The sequence below is a fragment of the Pungitius pungitius genome, chromosome 2, assembly GCF_949316345.1.
Source record: "Pungitius pungitius chromosome 2, fPunPun2.1, whole genome shotgun sequence".
Taxonomy (NCBI): Eukaryota; Metazoa; Chordata; class Actinopteri; order Perciformes; family Gasterosteidae; genus Pungitius; species Pungitius pungitius.
In genome coordinates this window covers 892,986-906,661 of record NC_084901.1, presented here as the reverse complement: position 1 = coordinate 906,661, position 13,676 = coordinate 892,986, and the positions used below count along the sequence as shown (strand labels likewise).

Here is a 13,676-nt window from a genome sequence, read left to right as displayed (position 1 = left end):
GTAGTTTGACATGTCAGAAGTGGGATTTGAACCCACGCCTCCAATTGGAGACCAGAAGTCTTTTTTGCTGAGAACAGAGTCGAAACTTAAGTCTGGCGCCTTAGACCACTCGGCCATCCTGACATTTGAACTGATGTATTTAAAAACGATAAATATACCATCTAAAAACCAGCATGTCCAAATGAGTCAGTGTCCAGAGTGAATCATAAAAGTAGTTTGACATGTCAGAAGTGGGATTTGAACCCACGCCTCCAATTGGAGACCAGAAGTCTTTTTTGCTGAGAACAGAGTCGAAACTTAAGTCTGGCGCCTTAGACCACTCGGCCATCCTGACATTTGAACTGATGTATTAAAAAACGATAAATATACCATCTAAAAAGCAGCATGTCCAAATGAGTCAGTGTCCAGAGTGAATCATAAAAGCAGTTTGACATGTCAGAAGTGGGATTTGAACCCACGCCTCCAATCGGAGACCAGAAGCCTCTTTCCTGAGAAAGGTTTCCAACCTTGAGTCTGGCGCCTTAGACCACTCGGCCATCCTGACCTTAGCAGTGCAGTGTTGAAAAACGATGAATATACCACCTAAAAAAGCAGCATGTCCAAATGAGTCAGTGTCCAGAGTGAATCATAAAAGTAGTTTGACATGTCAGAAGTGGGATTTGAACCCACGCCTCCAATCGGAGACCAGAAGCCTCTTTCCTGAGAAAGGTTTCCAACCTTGAGTCTGGCGCCTTAGACCACTCGGCCATCCTGACATTAGCACTGCAGTGTTAAAAAACGATGAATATACCACCTAAAAAAGCAGCATGTCCAAATGAGTCAGTGTCCAGAGTGAATCATAAAAGTAGTTTGACATGTCAGAAGTGGGATTTGAACCCACGCCTCCAATTGGAGACCAGAAGTCTTTTTTGCTGAGAACAGAGTCGAAACTTAAGTCTGGCGCCTTAGACCACTCGGCCATCCTGACATTTGAACTGATGTATTTAAAAACGATAAATATACCATCTAAAAACCAGCATGTCCAAATGAGTCAGTGTCCAGAGTGAATCATAAAAGTAGTTTGACATGTCAGAAGTGGGATTTGAACCCACGCCTCCAATTGGAGACCAGAAGTCTTTTTTGCTGAGAACAGAGTCGAAACTTAAGTCTGGCGCCTTAGACCACTCGGCCATCCTGACATTTGAACTGATGTATTTAAAAACGATAAATATACCATCTAAAAACCAGCATGTCCAAATGAGTCAGTGTCCAGAGTGAATCATAAAAGTAGTTTGACATGTCAGAAGTGGGATTTGAACCCACGCCTCCAATTGGAGACCAGAAGTCTTTTTTGCTGAGAACAGAGTCGAAACTTAAGTCTGGCGCCTTAGACCACTCGGCCATCCTGACATTTGAACTGATGTATTAAAAAATGATAAATATACCATCTAAAAAGCAGCATGTCCAAATGAGTCAGTGTCCAGAGTGAATCATAAAAGTAGTTTGACATGTCAGAAGTGGGATTTGAACCCACGCCTCCAATCGGAGACCAGAAGCCTCTTTCCTGAGAAAGGTTTCCAACCTTGAGTCTGGCGCCTTAGACCACTCGGCCATCCTGACATTAGCACTGCAGTGTTAAAAAACGATGAATATACCACCTAAAAAAGCAGCATGTCCAAATGAGTCAGTGTCCAGAGTGAATCATAAAAGTAGTTTGACATGTCAGAAGTGGGATTTGAACCCACGCCTCCAATTGGAGACCAGAAGTCTTTTTTGCTGAGAACAGAGTCGAAACTTAAGTCTGGCGCCTTAGACCACTCGGCCATCCTGACATTTGAACTGATGTATTAAAAAATGATAAATATACCATCTAAAAAGCAGCATGTCCAAATGAGTCAGTGTCCAGAGTGAATCATAAAAGTAGTTTGACATGTCAGAAGTGGGATTTGAACCCACGCCTCCAATCGGAGACCAGAAGCCTCTTTCCTGAGAAAGGTTTCCAACCTTGAGTCTGGCGCCTTAGACCACTCGGCCATCCTGACTTTAGCAGTGCAGTGTTGAAAAACGATGAATATACCACCTAAAAAAGCAGCATGTCCAAATGAGTCAGTGTCCAGAGTGAATCATAAAAGTAGTTTGACATGTCAGAAGTGGGATTTGAACCCACGCCTCCAATCGGAGACCAGAAGCCTCTTTCCTGAGAAAGGTTTCCAACCTTGAGTCTGGCGCCTTAGACCACTCGGCCATCCTGACATTAGCACTGCAGTGTTAAAAAACGATGAATATACCACCTAAAAAAGCAGCATGTCCAAATGAGTCAGTGTCCAGAGTGAATCATAAAAGTAGTTTGACATGTCAGAAGTGGGATTTGAACCCACGCCTCCAATTGGAGACCAGAAGTCTTTTTTGCTGAGAACAGAGTCGAAACTTAAGTCTGGCGCCTTAGACCACTCGGCCATCCTGACATTTGAACTGATGTATTTAAAAACGATAAATATACCATCTAAAAACCAGCATGTCCAAATGAGTCAGTGTCCAGAGTGAATCATAAAAGTAGTTTGACATGTCAGAAGTGGGATTTGAACCCACGCCTCCAATTGGAGACCAGAAGTCTTTTTTGCTGAGAACAGAGTCGAAACTTAAGTCTGGCGCCTTAGACCACTCGGCCATCCTGACATTTGAACTGATGTATTAAAAAACGATAAATATACCATCTAAAAAGCAGCATGTCCAAATGAGTCAGTGTCCAGAGTGAATCATAAAAGCAGTTTGACATGTCAGAAGTGGGATTTGAACCCACGCCTCCAATCGGAGACCAGAAGCCTCTTTCCTGAGAAAGGTTTCCAACCTTGAGTCTGGCGCCTTAGACCACTCGGCCATCCTGACATTAGCACTGCAGTGTTAAAAAACGATGAATATACCACCTAAAAAAGCAGCATGTCCAAATGAGTCAGTGTCCAGAGTGAATCATAAAAGTAGTTTGACATGTCAGAAGTGGGATTTGAACCCACGCCTCCAATTGGAGACCAGAAGTCTTTTTTGCTGAGAACAGAGTCGAAACTTAAGTCTGGCGCCTTAGACCACTCGGCCATCCTGACATTTGAACTGATGTATTTAAAAACGATAAATATACCATCTAAAAACCAGCATGTCCAAATGAGTCAGTGTCCAGAGTGAATCATAAAAGTAGTTTGACATGTCAGAAGTGGGATTTGAACCCACGCCTCCAATTGGAGACCAGAAGTCTTTTTTGCTGAGAACAGAGTCGAAACTTAAGTCTGGCGCCTTAGACCACTCGGCCATCCTGACATTTGAACTGATGTATTAAAAAACGATAAATATACCATCTAAAAAGCAGCATGTCCAAATGAGTCAGTGTCCAGAGTGAATCATAAAAGCAGTTTGACATGTCAGAAGTGGGATTTGAACCCACGCCTCCAATCGGAGACCAGAAGCCTCTTTCCTGAGAAAGGTTTCCAACCTTGAGTCTGGCGCCTTAGACCACTCGGCCATCCTGACCTTAGCAGTGCAGTGTTGAAAAACGATGAATATACCACCTAAAAAAGCAGCATGTCCAAATGAGTCAGTGTCCAGAGTGAATCATAAAAGTAGTTTGACATGTCAGAAGTGGGATTTGAACCCACGCCTCCAATCGGAGACCAGAAGCCTCTTTCCTGAGAAAGGTTTCCAACCTTGAGTCTGGCGCCTTAGACCACTCGGCCATCCTGACATTAGCACTGCAGTGTTAAAAAACGATGAATATACCACCTAAAAAAGCAGCATGTCCAAATGAGTCAGTGTCCAGAGTGAATCATAAAAGTAGTTTGACATGTCAGAAGTGGGATTTGAACCCACGCCTCCAATTGGAGACCAGAAGTCTTTTTTGCTGAGAACAGAGTCGAAACTTAAGTCTGGCGCCTTAGACCACTCGGCCATCCTGACATTTGAACTGATGTATTAAAAAACGATAAATATACCATCTAAAAAGCAGCATGTCCAAATGAGTCAGTGTCCAGAGTGAATCATAAAAGTAGTTTGACATGTCAGAAGTGGGATTTGAACCCACGCCTCCAATCGGAGACCAGAAGCCTCTTTCCTGAGAAAGGTTTCCAACCTTGAGTCTGGCGCCTTAGACCACTCGGCCATCCTGACTTTAGCAGTGCAGTGTTGAAAAACGATGAATATACCACCTAAAAAAGCAGCATGTCCAAATGAGTCAGTGTCCAGAGTGAATCATAAAAGTAGTTTGACATGTCAGAAGTGGGATTTGAACCCACGCCTCCAATCGGAGACCAGAAGCCTCTTTCCTGAGAAAGGTTTCCAACCTTGAGTCTGGCACCTTAGACCACTCGGCCATCCTGACATTAGCACTGCAGTGTTAAAAAACGATGAATATACCACCTAAAAAAGCAGCATGTCCAAATGAGTCAGTGTCCAGAGTGAATCATAAAAGTAGTTTGACATGTCAGAAGTGGGATTTGAACCCACGCCTCCAATTGGAGACCAGAAGTCTTTTTTGCTGAGAACAGAGTCGAAACTTAAGTCTGGCGCCTTAGACCACTCGGCCATCCTGACATTTGAACTGATGTATTAAAAAACGATAAATATACCATCTAAAAAGCAGCATGTCCAAATGAGTCAGTGTCCAGAGTGAATCATAAAAGTAGTTTGACATGTCAGAAGTGGGATTTGAACCCACGCCTCCAATCGGAGACCAGAAGCCTCTTTCCTGAGAAAGGTTTCCAACCTTGAGTCTGGCGCCTTAGACCACTCGGCCATCCTGACATTAGCACTGCAGTGTTAAAAAACGATGAATATACCACCTAAAAAAGCAGCATGTCCAAATGAGTCAGTGTCCAGAGTGAATCATAAAAGTAGTTTGACATGTCAGAAGTGGGATTTGAACCCACGCCTCCAATTGGAGACCAGAAGTCTTTTTTGCTGAGAACAGAGTCGAAACTTAAGTCTGGCGCCTTAGACCACTCGGCCATCCTGACATTTGAACTGATGTATTAAAAAACGATAAATATACCATCTAAAAAGCAGCATGTCCAAATGAGTCAGTGTCCAGAGTGAATCATAAAAGTAGTTTGACATGTCAGAAGTGGGATTTGAACCCACGCCTCCAATCGGAGACCAGAAGCCTCTTTCCTGAGAAAGGTTTCCAACCTTGAGTCTGGCTCCTTAGACCACTCGGCCATCCTGACATTTGAACTGATGTATTAAAAAACGATAAATATACCATCTGAAAAGCAGCATGTCCAAATGAGTCAGTGTCCAGAGTGAATCATAAAAGTAGTTTGACATGTCAGAAGTGGGATTTGAACCCACGCCTCCAATCGGAGACCAGAAGTCTTTTTTGCTGAGAACAGAGTCGAAACTTAAGTCTGGCGCCTTAGACCACTCGGCCATCCTGACATTAGCACGGCAGTGTTAAAAAACAATGAATATACCACCTAAAAAAGCAGCATGTCCAAATGAGTCAGTGTCCAGAGTGAATCATAAAAGTAGTTTGACATGTCAGAAGTGGGATTTGAACCCACGCCTCCAATTGGAGACCAGAAGTCTTTTTTGCTGAGAACAGAGTTGAAACTTAAGTCTGGCGCCTTAGACCACTCGGCCATCCTGACATTAGCACTGCAGTGTTAAAAAACGATGAATATACAACCTAAAAAAGCAGCATGTCCAAATGAGTCAGTGTCCACAGTGAATCATAAAATTAGTTTGACATGTCAGAAGTGGGATTTGAACCCACGCCTCCAATTGGAGACCAGAAGTCTTTTTTGCTGAGAACAGAGTGGAAACTTAAGTCTGGCACCTTAGACCACTCGGCCATCCTGACATTTGAACTGATGTATTTAAAAACGATAAATATACCATCTAAAAAGCAGCATGTCCAAATGAGTCAGTGTCCAGAGTGAATCATAAAAGTAGTTTGACATGTCAGAAGTGGGATTTGAACCCACGCCTCCAATCGGAGACAAGAAGCCTCTTTCCTGAGAAAGGTTTCCAACCTTGAGTCTGGCGCCTTAGACCACTCGGCCATCCTGACTTTAGCAGTGCAGTGTTGAAAAGCGATGAATATACCACCTAAAAAAGCAGCATGTCCAAATGAGTCAGTGTCCAGAGTGAATCATAAAAGTAGTTTGACATGTCAGAAGTGGGATTTGAAACCACGCCTCCAATCGGAGACCAGAAGCCTCTTTCCTGAGAAAGGTTTCCAACCTTGAGTCTGGCGCCTTAGACCACTCGGCCATCCTGACATTAGCACTGCAGTGTTAAAAAACGATGAATATACCACCTAAAAAAGCAGCATGTCCAAATGAGTCAGTGTCCAGAGTGAATCATAAAAGTAGTTTGACATGTCAGAAGTGGGATTTGAACCCACGCCTCCAATTGGAGACCAGAAGTCTTTTTTGCTGAGAACAGAGTCGAAACTTAAGTCTGGCGCCTTAGACCACTCGGCCATCCTGACATTTGAACTGATGTATTAAAAAATGATAAATATACCATCTAAAAAGCAGCATGTCCAAATGAGTCAGTGTCCAGAGTGAATCATAAAAGTAGTTTGACATGTCAGAAGTGGGATTTGAACCCACGCCTCCAATCGGAGACCAGAAGCCTCTTTCCTGAGAAAGGTTTCCAACCTTGAGTCTGGCGCCTTAGACCACTCGGCCATCCTGACTTTAGCAGTGCAGTGTTGAAAAACGATGAATATACCACCTAAAAAAGCAGCATGTCCAAATGAGTCAGTGTCCAGAGTGAATCATAAAAGTAGTTTGACATGTCAGAAGTGGGATTTGAACCCACGCCTCCAATCGGAGACCAGAAGCCTCTTTCCTGAGAAAGGTTTCCAACCTTGAGTCTGGCGCCTTAGACCACTCGGCCATCCTGACATTAGCACTGCAGTGTTAAAAAACGATGAATATACCACCTAAAAAAGCAGCATGTCCAAATGAGTCAGTGTCCAGAGTGAATCATAAAAGTAGTTTGACATGTCAGAAGTGGGATTTGAACCCACGCCTCCAATCGGAGACCAGAAGCCTCTTTCCTGAGAAAGGTTTCCAACCTTGAGTCTGGCGCCTTAGACCACTCGGCCATCCTGACATTAGCACTGCAGTGTTAAAAAACGATGAATATACCACCTAAAAAAGCAGCATGTCCAAATGAGTCAGTGTCCAGAGTGAATCATAAAAGTAGTTTGACATGTCAGAAGTGGGATTTGAACCCACGCCTCCAATTGGAGACCAGAAGTCTTTTTTGCTGAGAACAGAGTCGAAACTTAAGTCTGGCGCCTTAGACCACTCGGCCATCCTGACATTTGAACTGATGTATTTAAAAACGATAAATATACCATCTAAAAACCAGCATGTCCAAATGAGTCAGTGTCCAGAGTGAATCATAAAAGTAGTTTGACATGTCAGAAGTGGGATTTGAACCCACGCCTCCGATTGGAGACCAGAAGTCTTTTTTGCTGAGAACAGAGTCGAAACTTAAGTCTGGCGCCTTAGACCACTCGGCCATCCTGACATTTGAACTGATGTATTAAAAAACGATAAATATACCATCTAAAAAGCAGCATGTCCAAATGAGTCAGTGTCCAGAGTGAATCATAAAAGCAGTTTGACATGTCAGAAGTGGGATTTGAACCCACGCCTCCAATCGGAGACCAGAAGCCTCTTTCCTGAGAAAGGTTTCCAACCTTGAGTCTGGCGCCTTAGACCACTCGGCCATCCTGACTTTAGCAGTGCAGTGTTGAAAAACGATGAATATACCACCTAAAAAAGCAGCATGTCCAAATGAGTCAGTGTCCAGAGTGAATCATAAAAGTAGTTTGACATGTCAGAAGTGGGATTTGAACCCACGCCTCCAATCGGAGACCAGAAGCCTCTTTCCTGAGAAAGGTTTCCAACCTTGAGTCTGGCGCCTTAGACCACTCGGCCATCCTGACATTAGCACTGCAGTGTTAAAAAACGATGAATATACCACCTAAAAAAGCAGCATGTCCAAATGAGTCAGTGTCCAGAGTGAATCATAAAAGTAGTTTGACATGTCAGAAGTGGGATTTGAACCCACGCCTCCAATTGGAGACCAGAAGTCTTTTTTGCTGAGAACAGAGTCGAAACTTAAGTCTGGCGCCTTAGACCACTCGGCCATCCTGACATTTGAACTGATGTATTAAAAAACGATAAATATACCATCTAAAAAACAGCATGTCCAAATGAGTCAGTGTCCAGAGTGAATCATAAAAGTAGTTTGACATGTCAGAAGTGGGATTTGAACCCACGCCTCCAATCGGAGACCAGAAGCCTCTTTCCTGAGAAAGGTTTCCAACCTTGAGTCTGGCTCCTTAGACCACTCGGCCATCCTGACATTTGAACTGATGTATTAAAAAACGATAAATATACCATCTGAAAAGCAGCATGTCCAAATGAGTCAGTGTCCAGAGTGAATCATAAAAGTAGTTTGACATGTCAGAAGTGGGATTTGAACCCACGCCTCCAATCGGAGACCAGAAGCCTCTTTCCTGAGAAAGGTTTCCAACCTTGAGTCTGGCGCCTTAGACCACTCGGCCATCCTGACTTTAGCAGTGCAGTGTTGAAAAACGATGAATATACCACCTAAAAAAGCAGCATGTCCAAATGAGTCAGTGTCCAGAGTGAATCATAAAAGTAGTTTGACATGTCAGAAGTGGGATTTGAACCCACGCCTCCAATCGGAGACCAGAAGCCTCTTTCCTGAGAAAGGTTTCCAACCTTGAGTCTGGCGCCTTAGACCACTCGGCCATCCTGACATTAGCACTGCAGTGTTAAAAAACGATGAATATACCACCTAAAAAAGCAGCATGTCCAAATGAGTCAGTGTCCAGAGTGAATCATAAAAGTAGTTTGACATGTCAGAAGTGGGATTTGAACCCACGCCTCCAATTGGAGACCAGAAGTCTTTTTTGCTGAGAACAGAGTCGAAACTTAAGTCTGGCGCCTTAGACCACTCGGCCATCCTGACATTTGAACTGATGTATTAAAAAACGATAAATATACCATCTAAAAAGCAGCATGTCCAAATGAGTCAGTGTCCAGAGTGAATCATAAAAGTAGTTTGACATGTCAGAAGTGGGATTTGAACCCACGCCTCCAATCGGAGACCAGAAGCCTCTTTCCTGAGAAAGGTTTCCAACCTTGAGTCTGGCTCCTTAGACCACTCGGCCATCCTGACATTTGAACTGATGTATTAAAAAACGATAAATATACCATCTGAAAAGCAGCATGTCCAAATGAGTCAGTGTCCAGAGTGAATCATAAAAGTAGTTTGACATGTCAGAAGTGGGATTTGAACCCACGCCTCCAATCGGAGACCAGAAGTCTTTTTTGCTGAGAACAGAGTCGAAACTTAAGTCTGGCGCCTTAGACCACTCGGCCATCCTGACATTAGCACGGCAGTGTTAAAAAACAATGAATATACCACCTAAAAAAGCAGCATGTCCAAATGAGTCAGTGTCCAGAGTGAATCATAAAAGTAGTTTGACATGTCAGAAGTGGGATTTGAACCCACGCCTCCAATTGGAGACCAGAAGTCTTTTTTGCTGAGAACAGAGTTGAAACTTAAGTCTGGCGCCTTAGACCACTCGGCCATCCTGACATTAGCACTGCAGTGTTAAAAAACGATGAATATACAACCTAAAAAAGCAGCATGTCCAAATGAGTCAGTGTCCACAGTGAATCATAAAATTAGTTTGACATGTCAGAAGTGGGATTTGAACCCACGCCTCCAATTGGAGACCAGAAGTCTTTTTTGCTGAGAACAGAGTGGAAACTTAAGTGTGGCGCCTTAGACCACTCGGCCATCCTGACATTTGAACTGATGTATTTAAAAACGATAAATATACCATCTAAAAAGCAGCATGTCCAAATGAGTCAGTGTCCAGAGTGAATCATAAAAGTAGTTTGACATGTCAGAAGTGGGATTTGAACCCACGCCTCCAATCGGAGACAAGAAGCCTCTTTCCTGAGAAAGGTTTCCAACCTTGAGTCTGGCGCCTTAGACCACTCGGCCATCCTGACTTTAGCAGTGCAGTGTTGAAAAGCGATGAATATACCACCTAAAAAAGCAGCATGTCCAAATGAGTCAGTGTCCAGAGTGAATCATAAAAGTAGTTTGACATGTCAGAAGTGGGATTTGAACCCACGCCTCCAATTGGAGACCAGAAGTCTTTTTTGCTGAGAACAGAGTCGAAACTTAAGTCTGGCGCCTTAGACCACTCGGCCATCCTGACATTTGAACTGATGTATTAAAAAACGATAAATATACCATCTAAAAAGCAGCATGTCCAAATGAGTCAGTGTCCAGAGTGAATCATAAAAGTAGTTTGACATGTCAGAAGTGGGATTTGAACCCACGCCTCCAATCGGAGACCAGAAGCCTCTTTCCTGAGAAAGGTTTCCAACCTTGAGTCTGGCGCCTTAGACCACTCGGCCATCCTGACATTAGCACTGCAGTGTTAAAAAACGATGAATATACCACCTAAAAAAGCAGCATGTCCAAATGAGTCAGTGTCCAGAGTGAATCATAAAAGTAGTTTGACATGTCAGAAGTGGGATTTGAACCCACGCCTCCAATTGGAGACCAGAAGTCTTTTTTGCTGAGAACAGGGTCGAAACTTAAGTCTGGCGCCTTAGACCACTCGGCCATCCTGACATTTGAACTGATGTATTAAAAAACGATAAATATACCATCTAAAAAGCAGCATGTCCAAATGAGTCAGTGTCCAGAGTGAATCATAAAAGTAGTTTGACATGTCAGAAGTGGGATTTGAACCCACGCCTCCAATCGGAGACCAGAAGCCTCTTTCCTGAGAAAGGTTTCCAACCTTGAGTCTGGCTCCTTAGACCACTCGGCCATCCTGACATTTGAACTGATGTATTAAAAAACGATAAATATACCATCTGAAAAGCAGCATGTCCAAATGAGTCAGTGTCCAGAGTGAATCATAAAAGTAGTTTGACATGTCAGAAGTGGGATTTGAACCCACGCCTCCAATCGGAGACCAGAAGTCTTTTTTGCTGAGAACAGAGTCGAAACTTAAGTCTGGCGCCTTAGACCACTCGGCCATCCTGACATTAGCACGGCAGTGTTAAAAAACAATGAATATACCACCTAAAAAAGCAGCATGTCCAAATGAGTCAGTGTCCAGAGTGAATCATAAAAGTAGTTTGACATGTCAGAAGTGGGATTTGAACCCACGCCTCCAATTGGAGACCAGAAGTCTTTTTTGCTGAGAACAGAGTTGAAACTTAAGTCTGGCGCCTTAGACCACTCGGCCATCCTGACATTAGCACTGCAGTGTTAAAAAACGATGAATATACAACCTAAAAAAGCAGCATGTCCAAATGAGTCAGTGTCCACAGTGAATCATAAAATTAGTTTGACATGTCAGAAGTGGGATTTGAACCCACGCCTCCAATTGGAGACCAGAAGTCTTTTTTGCTGAGAACAGAGTGGAAACTTAAGTCTGGCACCTTAGACCACTCGGCCATCCTGACATTTGAACTGATGTATTTAAAAACGATAAATATACCATCTAAAAAGCAGCATGTCCAAATGAGTCAGTGTCCAGAGTGAATCATAAAAGTAGTTTGACATGTCAGAAGTGGGATTTGAACCCACGCCTCCAATCGGAGACAAGAAGCCTCTTTCCTGAGAAAGGTTTCCAACCTTGAGTCTGGCGCCTTAGACCACTCGGCCATCCTGACTTTAGCAGTGCAGTGTTGAAAAGCGATGAATATACCACCTAAAAAAGCAGCATGTCCAAATGAGTCAGTGTCCAGAGTGAATCATAAAAGTAGTTTGACATGTCAGAAGTGGGATTTGAACCCACGCCTCCAATTGGAGACCAGAAGTCTTTTTTGCTGAGAACAGAGTCGAAACTTAAGTCTGGCGCCTTAGACCACTCGGCCATCCTGACATTTGAACTGATGTATTAAAAAACGATAAATATACCATCTAAAAAGCAGCATGTCCAAATGAGTCAGTGTCCAGAGTGAATCATAAAAGTAGTTTGACATGTCAGAAGTGGGATTTGAACCCACGCCTCCAATCGGAGACCAGAAGCCTCTTTCCTGAGAAAGGTTTCCAACCTTGAGTCTGGCTCCTTAGACCACTCGGCCATCCTGACATTTGAACTGATGTATTAAAAAACGATAAATATACCATCTGAAAAGCAGCATGTCCAAATGAGTCAGTGTCCAGAGTGAATCATAAAAGTAGTTTGACATGTCAGAAGTGGGATTTGAACCCACGCCTCCAATCGGAGACCAGAAGCCTCTTTCCTGAGAAAGGTTTCCAACCTTGAGTCTGGCGCCTTAGACCACTCGGCCATCCTGACATTAGCACTGCAGTGTTAAAAAACGATGAATATACCACCTAAAAAAGCAGCATGTCCAAATGAGTCAGTGTCCAGAGTGAATCATAAAAGTAGTTTGACATGTCAGAAGTGGGATTTGAACCCACGCCTCCAATCGGAGACCAGAAGCCTCTTTCCTGAGAAAGGTTTCCAACCTTGAGTCTGGCGCCTTAGACCACTCGGCCATCCTGACATTAGCACTGCAGTGTTAAAAAACGATGAATATACCACCTAAAAAAGCAGCATGTCCAAATGAGTCAGTGTCCAGAGTGAATCATAAAAGTAGTTTGACATGTCAGAAGTGGGATTTGAACCCACGCCTCCAATTGGAGACCAGAAGTCTTTTTTGCTGAGAACAGAGTCGAAACTTAAGTCTGGCGCCTTAGACCACTCGGCCATCCTGACATTTGAACTGATGTATTAAAAAACGATAAATATACCATCTAAAAAACAGCATGTCCAAATGAGTCAGTGTCCAGAGTGAATCATAAAAGTAGTTTGACATGTCAGAAGTGGGATTTGAACCCACGCCTCCAATCGGAGACCAGAAGCCTCTTTCCTGAGAAAGGTTTCCAACCTTGAGTCTGGCTCCTTAGACCACTCGGCCATCCTGACATTTGAACTGATGTATTAAAAAACGATAAATATACCATCTGAAAAGCAGCATGTCCAAATGAGTCAGTGTCCAGAGTGAATCATAAAAGTAGTTTGACATGTCAGAAGTGGGATTTGAACCCACGCCTCCAATCGGAGACCAGAAGCCTCTTTCCTGAGAAAGGTTTCCAACCTTGAGTCTGGCGCCTTAGACCACTCGGCCATCCTGACTTTAGCAGTGCAGTGTTGAAAAACGATGAATATACCACCTAAAAAAGCAGCATGTCCAAATGAGTCAGTGTCCAGAGTGAATCATAAAAGTAGTTTGACATGTCAGAAGTGGGATTTGAACCCACGCCTCCAATCGGAGACCAGAAGCCTCTTTCCTGAGAAAGGTTTCCAACCTTGAGTCTGGCGCCTTAGACCACTCGGCCATCCTGACATTAGCACTGCAGTGTTAAAAAACGATGAATATACCACCTAAAAAAGCAGCATGTCCAAATGAGTCAGTGTCCAGAGTGAATCATAAAAGTAGTTTGACATGTCAGAAGTGGGATTTGAACCCACGCCTCCAATTGGAGACCAGAAGTCTTTTTTGCTGAGAACAGAGTCGAAACTTAAGTCTGGCGCCTTAGACCACTCGGCCATCCTGACATTTGAACTGATGTATTAAAAAACGATAAATATACCATCTAAAAAGCAG

At 43.4% G+C, this 13,676-nt stretch overlaps 65 non-coding genes across 65 annotated transcripts; all 65 read right to left on the bottom strand.

Moving 5' to 3' along the window:
• Window positions 1-11: 11 nt before the first annotated feature.
• Window positions 12-123, bottom strand: trnal-uaa (transfer RNA leucine (anticodon UAA)). The gene is made up of 2 exons: window positions 86-123; window positions 12-57 (listed from the first exon to the last, which is right to left on the bottom strand). It is a non-coding gene; the product is annotated as a tRNA-Leu (tRNA).
• A 99-nt stretch (window positions 124-222) lies between these two features.
• trnal-uaa (transfer RNA leucine (anticodon UAA)) lies at window positions 223-334 on the bottom strand. The gene is made up of 2 exons: window positions 297-334; window positions 223-268 (listed from the first exon to the last, which is right to left on the bottom strand). It is a non-coding gene; the product is annotated as a tRNA-Leu (tRNA).
• A 99-nt stretch (window positions 335-433) lies between these two features.
• Window positions 434-544, bottom strand: trnal-caa (transfer RNA leucine (anticodon CAA)). Its single transcript has 2 exons — window positions 507-544; window positions 434-479 (listed from the first exon to the last, which is right to left on the bottom strand). It is a non-coding gene; the product is annotated as a tRNA-Leu (tRNA).
• Window positions 545-644: 100 nt separating this feature from the next.
• trnal-caa (transfer RNA leucine (anticodon CAA)) lies at window positions 645-755 on the bottom strand. The gene is made up of 2 exons: window positions 718-755; window positions 645-690 (listed from the first exon to the last, which is right to left on the bottom strand). It is a non-coding gene; the product is annotated as a tRNA-Leu (tRNA).
• Window positions 756-855: 100 nt separating this feature from the next.
• Window positions 856-967, bottom strand: trnal-uaa (transfer RNA leucine (anticodon UAA)). Its single transcript has 2 exons — window positions 930-967; window positions 856-901 (listed from the first exon to the last, which is right to left on the bottom strand). It is a non-coding gene; the product is annotated as a tRNA-Leu (tRNA).
• A 99-nt stretch (window positions 968-1,066) lies between these two features.
• Window positions 1,067-1,178, bottom strand: trnal-uaa (transfer RNA leucine (anticodon UAA)). Its single transcript has 2 exons — window positions 1,141-1,178; window positions 1,067-1,112 (listed from the first exon to the last, which is right to left on the bottom strand). It is a non-coding gene; the product is annotated as a tRNA-Leu (tRNA).
• Window positions 1,179-1,277: 99 nt separating this feature from the next.
• On the bottom strand, window positions 1,278-1,389 carry trnal-uaa (transfer RNA leucine (anticodon UAA)). The gene is made up of 2 exons: window positions 1,352-1,389; window positions 1,278-1,323 (listed from the first exon to the last, which is right to left on the bottom strand). It is a non-coding gene; the product is annotated as a tRNA-Leu (tRNA).
• A 99-nt stretch (window positions 1,390-1,488) lies between these two features.
• On the bottom strand, window positions 1,489-1,599 carry trnal-caa (transfer RNA leucine (anticodon CAA)). The gene is made up of 2 exons: window positions 1,562-1,599; window positions 1,489-1,534 (listed from the first exon to the last, which is right to left on the bottom strand). It is a non-coding gene; the product is annotated as a tRNA-Leu (tRNA).
• A 100-nt stretch (window positions 1,600-1,699) lies between these two features.
• trnal-uaa (transfer RNA leucine (anticodon UAA)) lies at window positions 1,700-1,811 on the bottom strand. Its single transcript has 2 exons — window positions 1,774-1,811; window positions 1,700-1,745 (listed from the first exon to the last, which is right to left on the bottom strand). It is a non-coding gene; the product is annotated as a tRNA-Leu (tRNA).
• Window positions 1,812-1,910: 99 nt separating this feature from the next.
• On the bottom strand, window positions 1,911-2,021 carry trnal-caa (transfer RNA leucine (anticodon CAA)). Its single transcript has 2 exons — window positions 1,984-2,021; window positions 1,911-1,956 (listed from the first exon to the last, which is right to left on the bottom strand). It is a non-coding gene; the product is annotated as a tRNA-Leu (tRNA).
• Window positions 2,022-2,121: 100 nt separating this feature from the next.
• On the bottom strand, window positions 2,122-2,232 carry trnal-caa (transfer RNA leucine (anticodon CAA)). The gene is made up of 2 exons: window positions 2,195-2,232; window positions 2,122-2,167 (listed from the first exon to the last, which is right to left on the bottom strand). It is a non-coding gene; the product is annotated as a tRNA-Leu (tRNA).
• Window positions 2,233-2,332: 100 nt separating this feature from the next.
• On the bottom strand, window positions 2,333-2,444 carry trnal-uaa (transfer RNA leucine (anticodon UAA)). The gene is made up of 2 exons: window positions 2,407-2,444; window positions 2,333-2,378 (listed from the first exon to the last, which is right to left on the bottom strand). It is a non-coding gene; the product is annotated as a tRNA-Leu (tRNA).
• A 99-nt stretch (window positions 2,445-2,543) lies between these two features.
• Window positions 2,544-2,655, bottom strand: trnal-uaa (transfer RNA leucine (anticodon UAA)). The gene is made up of 2 exons: window positions 2,618-2,655; window positions 2,544-2,589 (listed from the first exon to the last, which is right to left on the bottom strand). It is a non-coding gene; the product is annotated as a tRNA-Leu (tRNA).
• Window positions 2,656-2,754: 99 nt separating this feature from the next.
• Window positions 2,755-2,865, bottom strand: trnal-caa (transfer RNA leucine (anticodon CAA)). Its single transcript has 2 exons — window positions 2,828-2,865; window positions 2,755-2,800 (listed from the first exon to the last, which is right to left on the bottom strand). It is a non-coding gene; the product is annotated as a tRNA-Leu (tRNA).
• A 100-nt stretch (window positions 2,866-2,965) lies between these two features.
• On the bottom strand, window positions 2,966-3,077 carry trnal-uaa (transfer RNA leucine (anticodon UAA)). Its single transcript has 2 exons — window positions 3,040-3,077; window positions 2,966-3,011 (listed from the first exon to the last, which is right to left on the bottom strand). It is a non-coding gene; the product is annotated as a tRNA-Leu (tRNA).
• Window positions 3,078-3,176: 99 nt separating this feature from the next.
• Window positions 3,177-3,288, bottom strand: trnal-uaa (transfer RNA leucine (anticodon UAA)). Its single transcript has 2 exons — window positions 3,251-3,288; window positions 3,177-3,222 (listed from the first exon to the last, which is right to left on the bottom strand). It is a non-coding gene; the product is annotated as a tRNA-Leu (tRNA).
• Window positions 3,289-3,387: 99 nt separating this feature from the next.
• On the bottom strand, window positions 3,388-3,498 carry trnal-caa (transfer RNA leucine (anticodon CAA)). The gene is made up of 2 exons: window positions 3,461-3,498; window positions 3,388-3,433 (listed from the first exon to the last, which is right to left on the bottom strand). It is a non-coding gene; the product is annotated as a tRNA-Leu (tRNA).
• Window positions 3,499-3,598: 100 nt separating this feature from the next.
• trnal-caa (transfer RNA leucine (anticodon CAA)) lies at window positions 3,599-3,709 on the bottom strand. Its single transcript has 2 exons — window positions 3,672-3,709; window positions 3,599-3,644 (listed from the first exon to the last, which is right to left on the bottom strand). It is a non-coding gene; the product is annotated as a tRNA-Leu (tRNA).
• A 100-nt stretch (window positions 3,710-3,809) lies between these two features.
• Window positions 3,810-3,921, bottom strand: trnal-uaa (transfer RNA leucine (anticodon UAA)). Its single transcript has 2 exons — window positions 3,884-3,921; window positions 3,810-3,855 (listed from the first exon to the last, which is right to left on the bottom strand). It is a non-coding gene; the product is annotated as a tRNA-Leu (tRNA).
• Window positions 3,922-4,020: 99 nt separating this feature from the next.
• trnal-caa (transfer RNA leucine (anticodon CAA)) lies at window positions 4,021-4,131 on the bottom strand. Its single transcript has 2 exons — window positions 4,094-4,131; window positions 4,021-4,066 (listed from the first exon to the last, which is right to left on the bottom strand). It is a non-coding gene; the product is annotated as a tRNA-Leu (tRNA).
• Window positions 4,132-4,231: 100 nt separating this feature from the next.
• trnal-caa (transfer RNA leucine (anticodon CAA)) lies at window positions 4,232-4,342 on the bottom strand. The gene is made up of 2 exons: window positions 4,305-4,342; window positions 4,232-4,277 (listed from the first exon to the last, which is right to left on the bottom strand). It is a non-coding gene; the product is annotated as a tRNA-Leu (tRNA).
• A 100-nt stretch (window positions 4,343-4,442) lies between these two features.
• On the bottom strand, window positions 4,443-4,554 carry trnal-uaa (transfer RNA leucine (anticodon UAA)). Its single transcript has 2 exons — window positions 4,517-4,554; window positions 4,443-4,488 (listed from the first exon to the last, which is right to left on the bottom strand). It is a non-coding gene; the product is annotated as a tRNA-Leu (tRNA).
• Window positions 4,555-4,653: 99 nt separating this feature from the next.
• Window positions 4,654-4,764, bottom strand: trnal-caa (transfer RNA leucine (anticodon CAA)). The gene is made up of 2 exons: window positions 4,727-4,764; window positions 4,654-4,699 (listed from the first exon to the last, which is right to left on the bottom strand). It is a non-coding gene; the product is annotated as a tRNA-Leu (tRNA).
• A 100-nt stretch (window positions 4,765-4,864) lies between these two features.
• Window positions 4,865-4,976, bottom strand: trnal-uaa (transfer RNA leucine (anticodon UAA)). The gene is made up of 2 exons: window positions 4,939-4,976; window positions 4,865-4,910 (listed from the first exon to the last, which is right to left on the bottom strand). It is a non-coding gene; the product is annotated as a tRNA-Leu (tRNA).
• Window positions 4,977-5,075: 99 nt separating this feature from the next.
• trnal-caa (transfer RNA leucine (anticodon CAA)) lies at window positions 5,076-5,186 on the bottom strand. The gene is made up of 2 exons: window positions 5,149-5,186; window positions 5,076-5,121 (listed from the first exon to the last, which is right to left on the bottom strand). It is a non-coding gene; the product is annotated as a tRNA-Leu (tRNA).
• A 99-nt stretch (window positions 5,187-5,285) lies between these two features.
• trnal-uaa (transfer RNA leucine (anticodon UAA)) lies at window positions 5,286-5,397 on the bottom strand. Its single transcript has 2 exons — window positions 5,360-5,397; window positions 5,286-5,331 (listed from the first exon to the last, which is right to left on the bottom strand). It is a non-coding gene; the product is annotated as a tRNA-Leu (tRNA).
• A 100-nt stretch (window positions 5,398-5,497) lies between these two features.
• Window positions 5,498-5,609, bottom strand: trnal-uaa (transfer RNA leucine (anticodon UAA)). Its single transcript has 2 exons — window positions 5,572-5,609; window positions 5,498-5,543 (listed from the first exon to the last, which is right to left on the bottom strand). It is a non-coding gene; the product is annotated as a tRNA-Leu (tRNA).
• A 100-nt stretch (window positions 5,610-5,709) lies between these two features.
• On the bottom strand, window positions 5,710-5,821 carry trnal-uaa (transfer RNA leucine (anticodon UAA)). The gene is made up of 2 exons: window positions 5,784-5,821; window positions 5,710-5,755 (listed from the first exon to the last, which is right to left on the bottom strand). It is a non-coding gene; the product is annotated as a tRNA-Leu (tRNA).
• A 99-nt stretch (window positions 5,822-5,920) lies between these two features.
• On the bottom strand, window positions 5,921-6,031 carry trnal-caa (transfer RNA leucine (anticodon CAA)). Its single transcript has 2 exons — window positions 5,994-6,031; window positions 5,921-5,966 (listed from the first exon to the last, which is right to left on the bottom strand). It is a non-coding gene; the product is annotated as a tRNA-Leu (tRNA).
• Window positions 6,032-6,131: 100 nt separating this feature from the next.
• Window positions 6,132-6,242, bottom strand: trnal-caa (transfer RNA leucine (anticodon CAA)). The gene is made up of 2 exons: window positions 6,205-6,242; window positions 6,132-6,177 (listed from the first exon to the last, which is right to left on the bottom strand). It is a non-coding gene; the product is annotated as a tRNA-Leu (tRNA).
• A 100-nt stretch (window positions 6,243-6,342) lies between these two features.
• On the bottom strand, window positions 6,343-6,454 carry trnal-uaa (transfer RNA leucine (anticodon UAA)). The gene is made up of 2 exons: window positions 6,417-6,454; window positions 6,343-6,388 (listed from the first exon to the last, which is right to left on the bottom strand). It is a non-coding gene; the product is annotated as a tRNA-Leu (tRNA).
• Window positions 6,455-6,553: 99 nt separating this feature from the next.
• trnal-caa (transfer RNA leucine (anticodon CAA)) lies at window positions 6,554-6,664 on the bottom strand. Its single transcript has 2 exons — window positions 6,627-6,664; window positions 6,554-6,599 (listed from the first exon to the last, which is right to left on the bottom strand). It is a non-coding gene; the product is annotated as a tRNA-Leu (tRNA).
• Window positions 6,665-6,764: 100 nt separating this feature from the next.
• trnal-caa (transfer RNA leucine (anticodon CAA)) lies at window positions 6,765-6,875 on the bottom strand. Its single transcript has 2 exons — window positions 6,838-6,875; window positions 6,765-6,810 (listed from the first exon to the last, which is right to left on the bottom strand). It is a non-coding gene; the product is annotated as a tRNA-Leu (tRNA).
• Window positions 6,876-6,975: 100 nt separating this feature from the next.
• On the bottom strand, window positions 6,976-7,086 carry trnal-caa (transfer RNA leucine (anticodon CAA)). The gene is made up of 2 exons: window positions 7,049-7,086; window positions 6,976-7,021 (listed from the first exon to the last, which is right to left on the bottom strand). It is a non-coding gene; the product is annotated as a tRNA-Leu (tRNA).
• A 100-nt stretch (window positions 7,087-7,186) lies between these two features.
• On the bottom strand, window positions 7,187-7,298 carry trnal-uaa (transfer RNA leucine (anticodon UAA)). The gene is made up of 2 exons: window positions 7,261-7,298; window positions 7,187-7,232 (listed from the first exon to the last, which is right to left on the bottom strand). It is a non-coding gene; the product is annotated as a tRNA-Leu (tRNA).
• A 99-nt stretch (window positions 7,299-7,397) lies between these two features.
• trnal-uaa (transfer RNA leucine (anticodon UAA)) lies at window positions 7,398-7,509 on the bottom strand. Its single transcript has 2 exons — window positions 7,472-7,509; window positions 7,398-7,443 (listed from the first exon to the last, which is right to left on the bottom strand). It is a non-coding gene; the product is annotated as a tRNA-Leu (tRNA).
• Window positions 7,510-7,608: 99 nt separating this feature from the next.
• Window positions 7,609-7,719, bottom strand: trnal-caa (transfer RNA leucine (anticodon CAA)). The gene is made up of 2 exons: window positions 7,682-7,719; window positions 7,609-7,654 (listed from the first exon to the last, which is right to left on the bottom strand). It is a non-coding gene; the product is annotated as a tRNA-Leu (tRNA).
• Window positions 7,720-7,819: 100 nt separating this feature from the next.
• Window positions 7,820-7,930, bottom strand: trnal-caa (transfer RNA leucine (anticodon CAA)). The gene is made up of 2 exons: window positions 7,893-7,930; window positions 7,820-7,865 (listed from the first exon to the last, which is right to left on the bottom strand). It is a non-coding gene; the product is annotated as a tRNA-Leu (tRNA).
• A 100-nt stretch (window positions 7,931-8,030) lies between these two features.
• On the bottom strand, window positions 8,031-8,142 carry trnal-uaa (transfer RNA leucine (anticodon UAA)). The gene is made up of 2 exons: window positions 8,105-8,142; window positions 8,031-8,076 (listed from the first exon to the last, which is right to left on the bottom strand). It is a non-coding gene; the product is annotated as a tRNA-Leu (tRNA).
• Window positions 8,143-8,241: 99 nt separating this feature from the next.
• Window positions 8,242-8,352, bottom strand: trnal-caa (transfer RNA leucine (anticodon CAA)). Its single transcript has 2 exons — window positions 8,315-8,352; window positions 8,242-8,287 (listed from the first exon to the last, which is right to left on the bottom strand). It is a non-coding gene; the product is annotated as a tRNA-Leu (tRNA).
• A 99-nt stretch (window positions 8,353-8,451) lies between these two features.
• trnal-caa (transfer RNA leucine (anticodon CAA)) lies at window positions 8,452-8,562 on the bottom strand. Its single transcript has 2 exons — window positions 8,525-8,562; window positions 8,452-8,497 (listed from the first exon to the last, which is right to left on the bottom strand). It is a non-coding gene; the product is annotated as a tRNA-Leu (tRNA).
• A 100-nt stretch (window positions 8,563-8,662) lies between these two features.
• Window positions 8,663-8,773, bottom strand: trnal-caa (transfer RNA leucine (anticodon CAA)). Its single transcript has 2 exons — window positions 8,736-8,773; window positions 8,663-8,708 (listed from the first exon to the last, which is right to left on the bottom strand). It is a non-coding gene; the product is annotated as a tRNA-Leu (tRNA).
• Window positions 8,774-8,873: 100 nt separating this feature from the next.
• trnal-uaa (transfer RNA leucine (anticodon UAA)) lies at window positions 8,874-8,985 on the bottom strand. The gene is made up of 2 exons: window positions 8,948-8,985; window positions 8,874-8,919 (listed from the first exon to the last, which is right to left on the bottom strand). It is a non-coding gene; the product is annotated as a tRNA-Leu (tRNA).
• Window positions 8,986-9,084: 99 nt separating this feature from the next.
• Window positions 9,085-9,195, bottom strand: trnal-caa (transfer RNA leucine (anticodon CAA)). Its single transcript has 2 exons — window positions 9,158-9,195; window positions 9,085-9,130 (listed from the first exon to the last, which is right to left on the bottom strand). It is a non-coding gene; the product is annotated as a tRNA-Leu (tRNA).
• A 99-nt stretch (window positions 9,196-9,294) lies between these two features.
• trnal-uaa (transfer RNA leucine (anticodon UAA)) lies at window positions 9,295-9,406 on the bottom strand. The gene is made up of 2 exons: window positions 9,369-9,406; window positions 9,295-9,340 (listed from the first exon to the last, which is right to left on the bottom strand). It is a non-coding gene; the product is annotated as a tRNA-Leu (tRNA).
• A 100-nt stretch (window positions 9,407-9,506) lies between these two features.
• On the bottom strand, window positions 9,507-9,618 carry trnal-uaa (transfer RNA leucine (anticodon UAA)). Its single transcript has 2 exons — window positions 9,581-9,618; window positions 9,507-9,552 (listed from the first exon to the last, which is right to left on the bottom strand). It is a non-coding gene; the product is annotated as a tRNA-Leu (tRNA).
• Window positions 9,619-9,718: 100 nt separating this feature from the next.
• Window positions 9,719-9,830, bottom strand: trnal-uaa (transfer RNA leucine (anticodon UAA)). Its single transcript has 2 exons — window positions 9,793-9,830; window positions 9,719-9,764 (listed from the first exon to the last, which is right to left on the bottom strand). It is a non-coding gene; the product is annotated as a tRNA-Leu (tRNA).
• Window positions 9,831-9,929: 99 nt separating this feature from the next.
• trnal-caa (transfer RNA leucine (anticodon CAA)) lies at window positions 9,930-10,040 on the bottom strand. Its single transcript has 2 exons — window positions 10,003-10,040; window positions 9,930-9,975 (listed from the first exon to the last, which is right to left on the bottom strand). It is a non-coding gene; the product is annotated as a tRNA-Leu (tRNA).
• Window positions 10,041-10,140: 100 nt separating this feature from the next.
• On the bottom strand, window positions 10,141-10,252 carry trnal-uaa (transfer RNA leucine (anticodon UAA)). Its single transcript has 2 exons — window positions 10,215-10,252; window positions 10,141-10,186 (listed from the first exon to the last, which is right to left on the bottom strand). It is a non-coding gene; the product is annotated as a tRNA-Leu (tRNA).
• Window positions 10,253-10,351: 99 nt separating this feature from the next.
• Window positions 10,352-10,462, bottom strand: trnal-caa (transfer RNA leucine (anticodon CAA)). The gene is made up of 2 exons: window positions 10,425-10,462; window positions 10,352-10,397 (listed from the first exon to the last, which is right to left on the bottom strand). It is a non-coding gene; the product is annotated as a tRNA-Leu (tRNA).
• Window positions 10,463-10,562: 100 nt separating this feature from the next.
• trnal-uaa (transfer RNA leucine (anticodon UAA)) lies at window positions 10,563-10,674 on the bottom strand. The gene is made up of 2 exons: window positions 10,637-10,674; window positions 10,563-10,608 (listed from the first exon to the last, which is right to left on the bottom strand). It is a non-coding gene; the product is annotated as a tRNA-Leu (tRNA).
• Window positions 10,675-10,773: 99 nt separating this feature from the next.
• trnal-caa (transfer RNA leucine (anticodon CAA)) lies at window positions 10,774-10,884 on the bottom strand. The gene is made up of 2 exons: window positions 10,847-10,884; window positions 10,774-10,819 (listed from the first exon to the last, which is right to left on the bottom strand). It is a non-coding gene; the product is annotated as a tRNA-Leu (tRNA).
• A 99-nt stretch (window positions 10,885-10,983) lies between these two features.
• On the bottom strand, window positions 10,984-11,095 carry trnal-uaa (transfer RNA leucine (anticodon UAA)). The gene is made up of 2 exons: window positions 11,058-11,095; window positions 10,984-11,029 (listed from the first exon to the last, which is right to left on the bottom strand). It is a non-coding gene; the product is annotated as a tRNA-Leu (tRNA).
• A 100-nt stretch (window positions 11,096-11,195) lies between these two features.
• On the bottom strand, window positions 11,196-11,307 carry trnal-uaa (transfer RNA leucine (anticodon UAA)). Its single transcript has 2 exons — window positions 11,270-11,307; window positions 11,196-11,241 (listed from the first exon to the last, which is right to left on the bottom strand). It is a non-coding gene; the product is annotated as a tRNA-Leu (tRNA).
• Window positions 11,308-11,407: 100 nt separating this feature from the next.
• trnal-uaa (transfer RNA leucine (anticodon UAA)) lies at window positions 11,408-11,519 on the bottom strand. The gene is made up of 2 exons: window positions 11,482-11,519; window positions 11,408-11,453 (listed from the first exon to the last, which is right to left on the bottom strand). It is a non-coding gene; the product is annotated as a tRNA-Leu (tRNA).
• Window positions 11,520-11,618: 99 nt separating this feature from the next.
• trnal-caa (transfer RNA leucine (anticodon CAA)) lies at window positions 11,619-11,729 on the bottom strand. Its single transcript has 2 exons — window positions 11,692-11,729; window positions 11,619-11,664 (listed from the first exon to the last, which is right to left on the bottom strand). It is a non-coding gene; the product is annotated as a tRNA-Leu (tRNA).
• A 100-nt stretch (window positions 11,730-11,829) lies between these two features.
• On the bottom strand, window positions 11,830-11,941 carry trnal-uaa (transfer RNA leucine (anticodon UAA)). The gene is made up of 2 exons: window positions 11,904-11,941; window positions 11,830-11,875 (listed from the first exon to the last, which is right to left on the bottom strand). It is a non-coding gene; the product is annotated as a tRNA-Leu (tRNA).
• Window positions 11,942-12,040: 99 nt separating this feature from the next.
• trnal-caa (transfer RNA leucine (anticodon CAA)) lies at window positions 12,041-12,151 on the bottom strand. Its single transcript has 2 exons — window positions 12,114-12,151; window positions 12,041-12,086 (listed from the first exon to the last, which is right to left on the bottom strand). It is a non-coding gene; the product is annotated as a tRNA-Leu (tRNA).
• Window positions 12,152-12,250: 99 nt separating this feature from the next.
• Window positions 12,251-12,361, bottom strand: trnal-caa (transfer RNA leucine (anticodon CAA)). The gene is made up of 2 exons: window positions 12,324-12,361; window positions 12,251-12,296 (listed from the first exon to the last, which is right to left on the bottom strand). It is a non-coding gene; the product is annotated as a tRNA-Leu (tRNA).
• A 100-nt stretch (window positions 12,362-12,461) lies between these two features.
• On the bottom strand, window positions 12,462-12,572 carry trnal-caa (transfer RNA leucine (anticodon CAA)). The gene is made up of 2 exons: window positions 12,535-12,572; window positions 12,462-12,507 (listed from the first exon to the last, which is right to left on the bottom strand). It is a non-coding gene; the product is annotated as a tRNA-Leu (tRNA).
• A 100-nt stretch (window positions 12,573-12,672) lies between these two features.
• On the bottom strand, window positions 12,673-12,784 carry trnal-uaa (transfer RNA leucine (anticodon UAA)). Its single transcript has 2 exons — window positions 12,747-12,784; window positions 12,673-12,718 (listed from the first exon to the last, which is right to left on the bottom strand). It is a non-coding gene; the product is annotated as a tRNA-Leu (tRNA).
• Window positions 12,785-12,883: 99 nt separating this feature from the next.
• On the bottom strand, window positions 12,884-12,994 carry trnal-caa (transfer RNA leucine (anticodon CAA)). Its single transcript has 2 exons — window positions 12,957-12,994; window positions 12,884-12,929 (listed from the first exon to the last, which is right to left on the bottom strand). It is a non-coding gene; the product is annotated as a tRNA-Leu (tRNA).
• A 99-nt stretch (window positions 12,995-13,093) lies between these two features.
• trnal-caa (transfer RNA leucine (anticodon CAA)) lies at window positions 13,094-13,204 on the bottom strand. Its single transcript has 2 exons — window positions 13,167-13,204; window positions 13,094-13,139 (listed from the first exon to the last, which is right to left on the bottom strand). It is a non-coding gene; the product is annotated as a tRNA-Leu (tRNA).
• A 100-nt stretch (window positions 13,205-13,304) lies between these two features.
• On the bottom strand, window positions 13,305-13,415 carry trnal-caa (transfer RNA leucine (anticodon CAA)). Its single transcript has 2 exons — window positions 13,378-13,415; window positions 13,305-13,350 (listed from the first exon to the last, which is right to left on the bottom strand). It is a non-coding gene; the product is annotated as a tRNA-Leu (tRNA).
• A 100-nt stretch (window positions 13,416-13,515) lies between these two features.
• Window positions 13,516-13,627, bottom strand: trnal-uaa (transfer RNA leucine (anticodon UAA)). Its single transcript has 2 exons — window positions 13,590-13,627; window positions 13,516-13,561 (listed from the first exon to the last, which is right to left on the bottom strand). It is a non-coding gene; the product is annotated as a tRNA-Leu (tRNA).
• Between the last annotated feature and the right edge of the window lie 49 nt (window positions 13,628-13,676).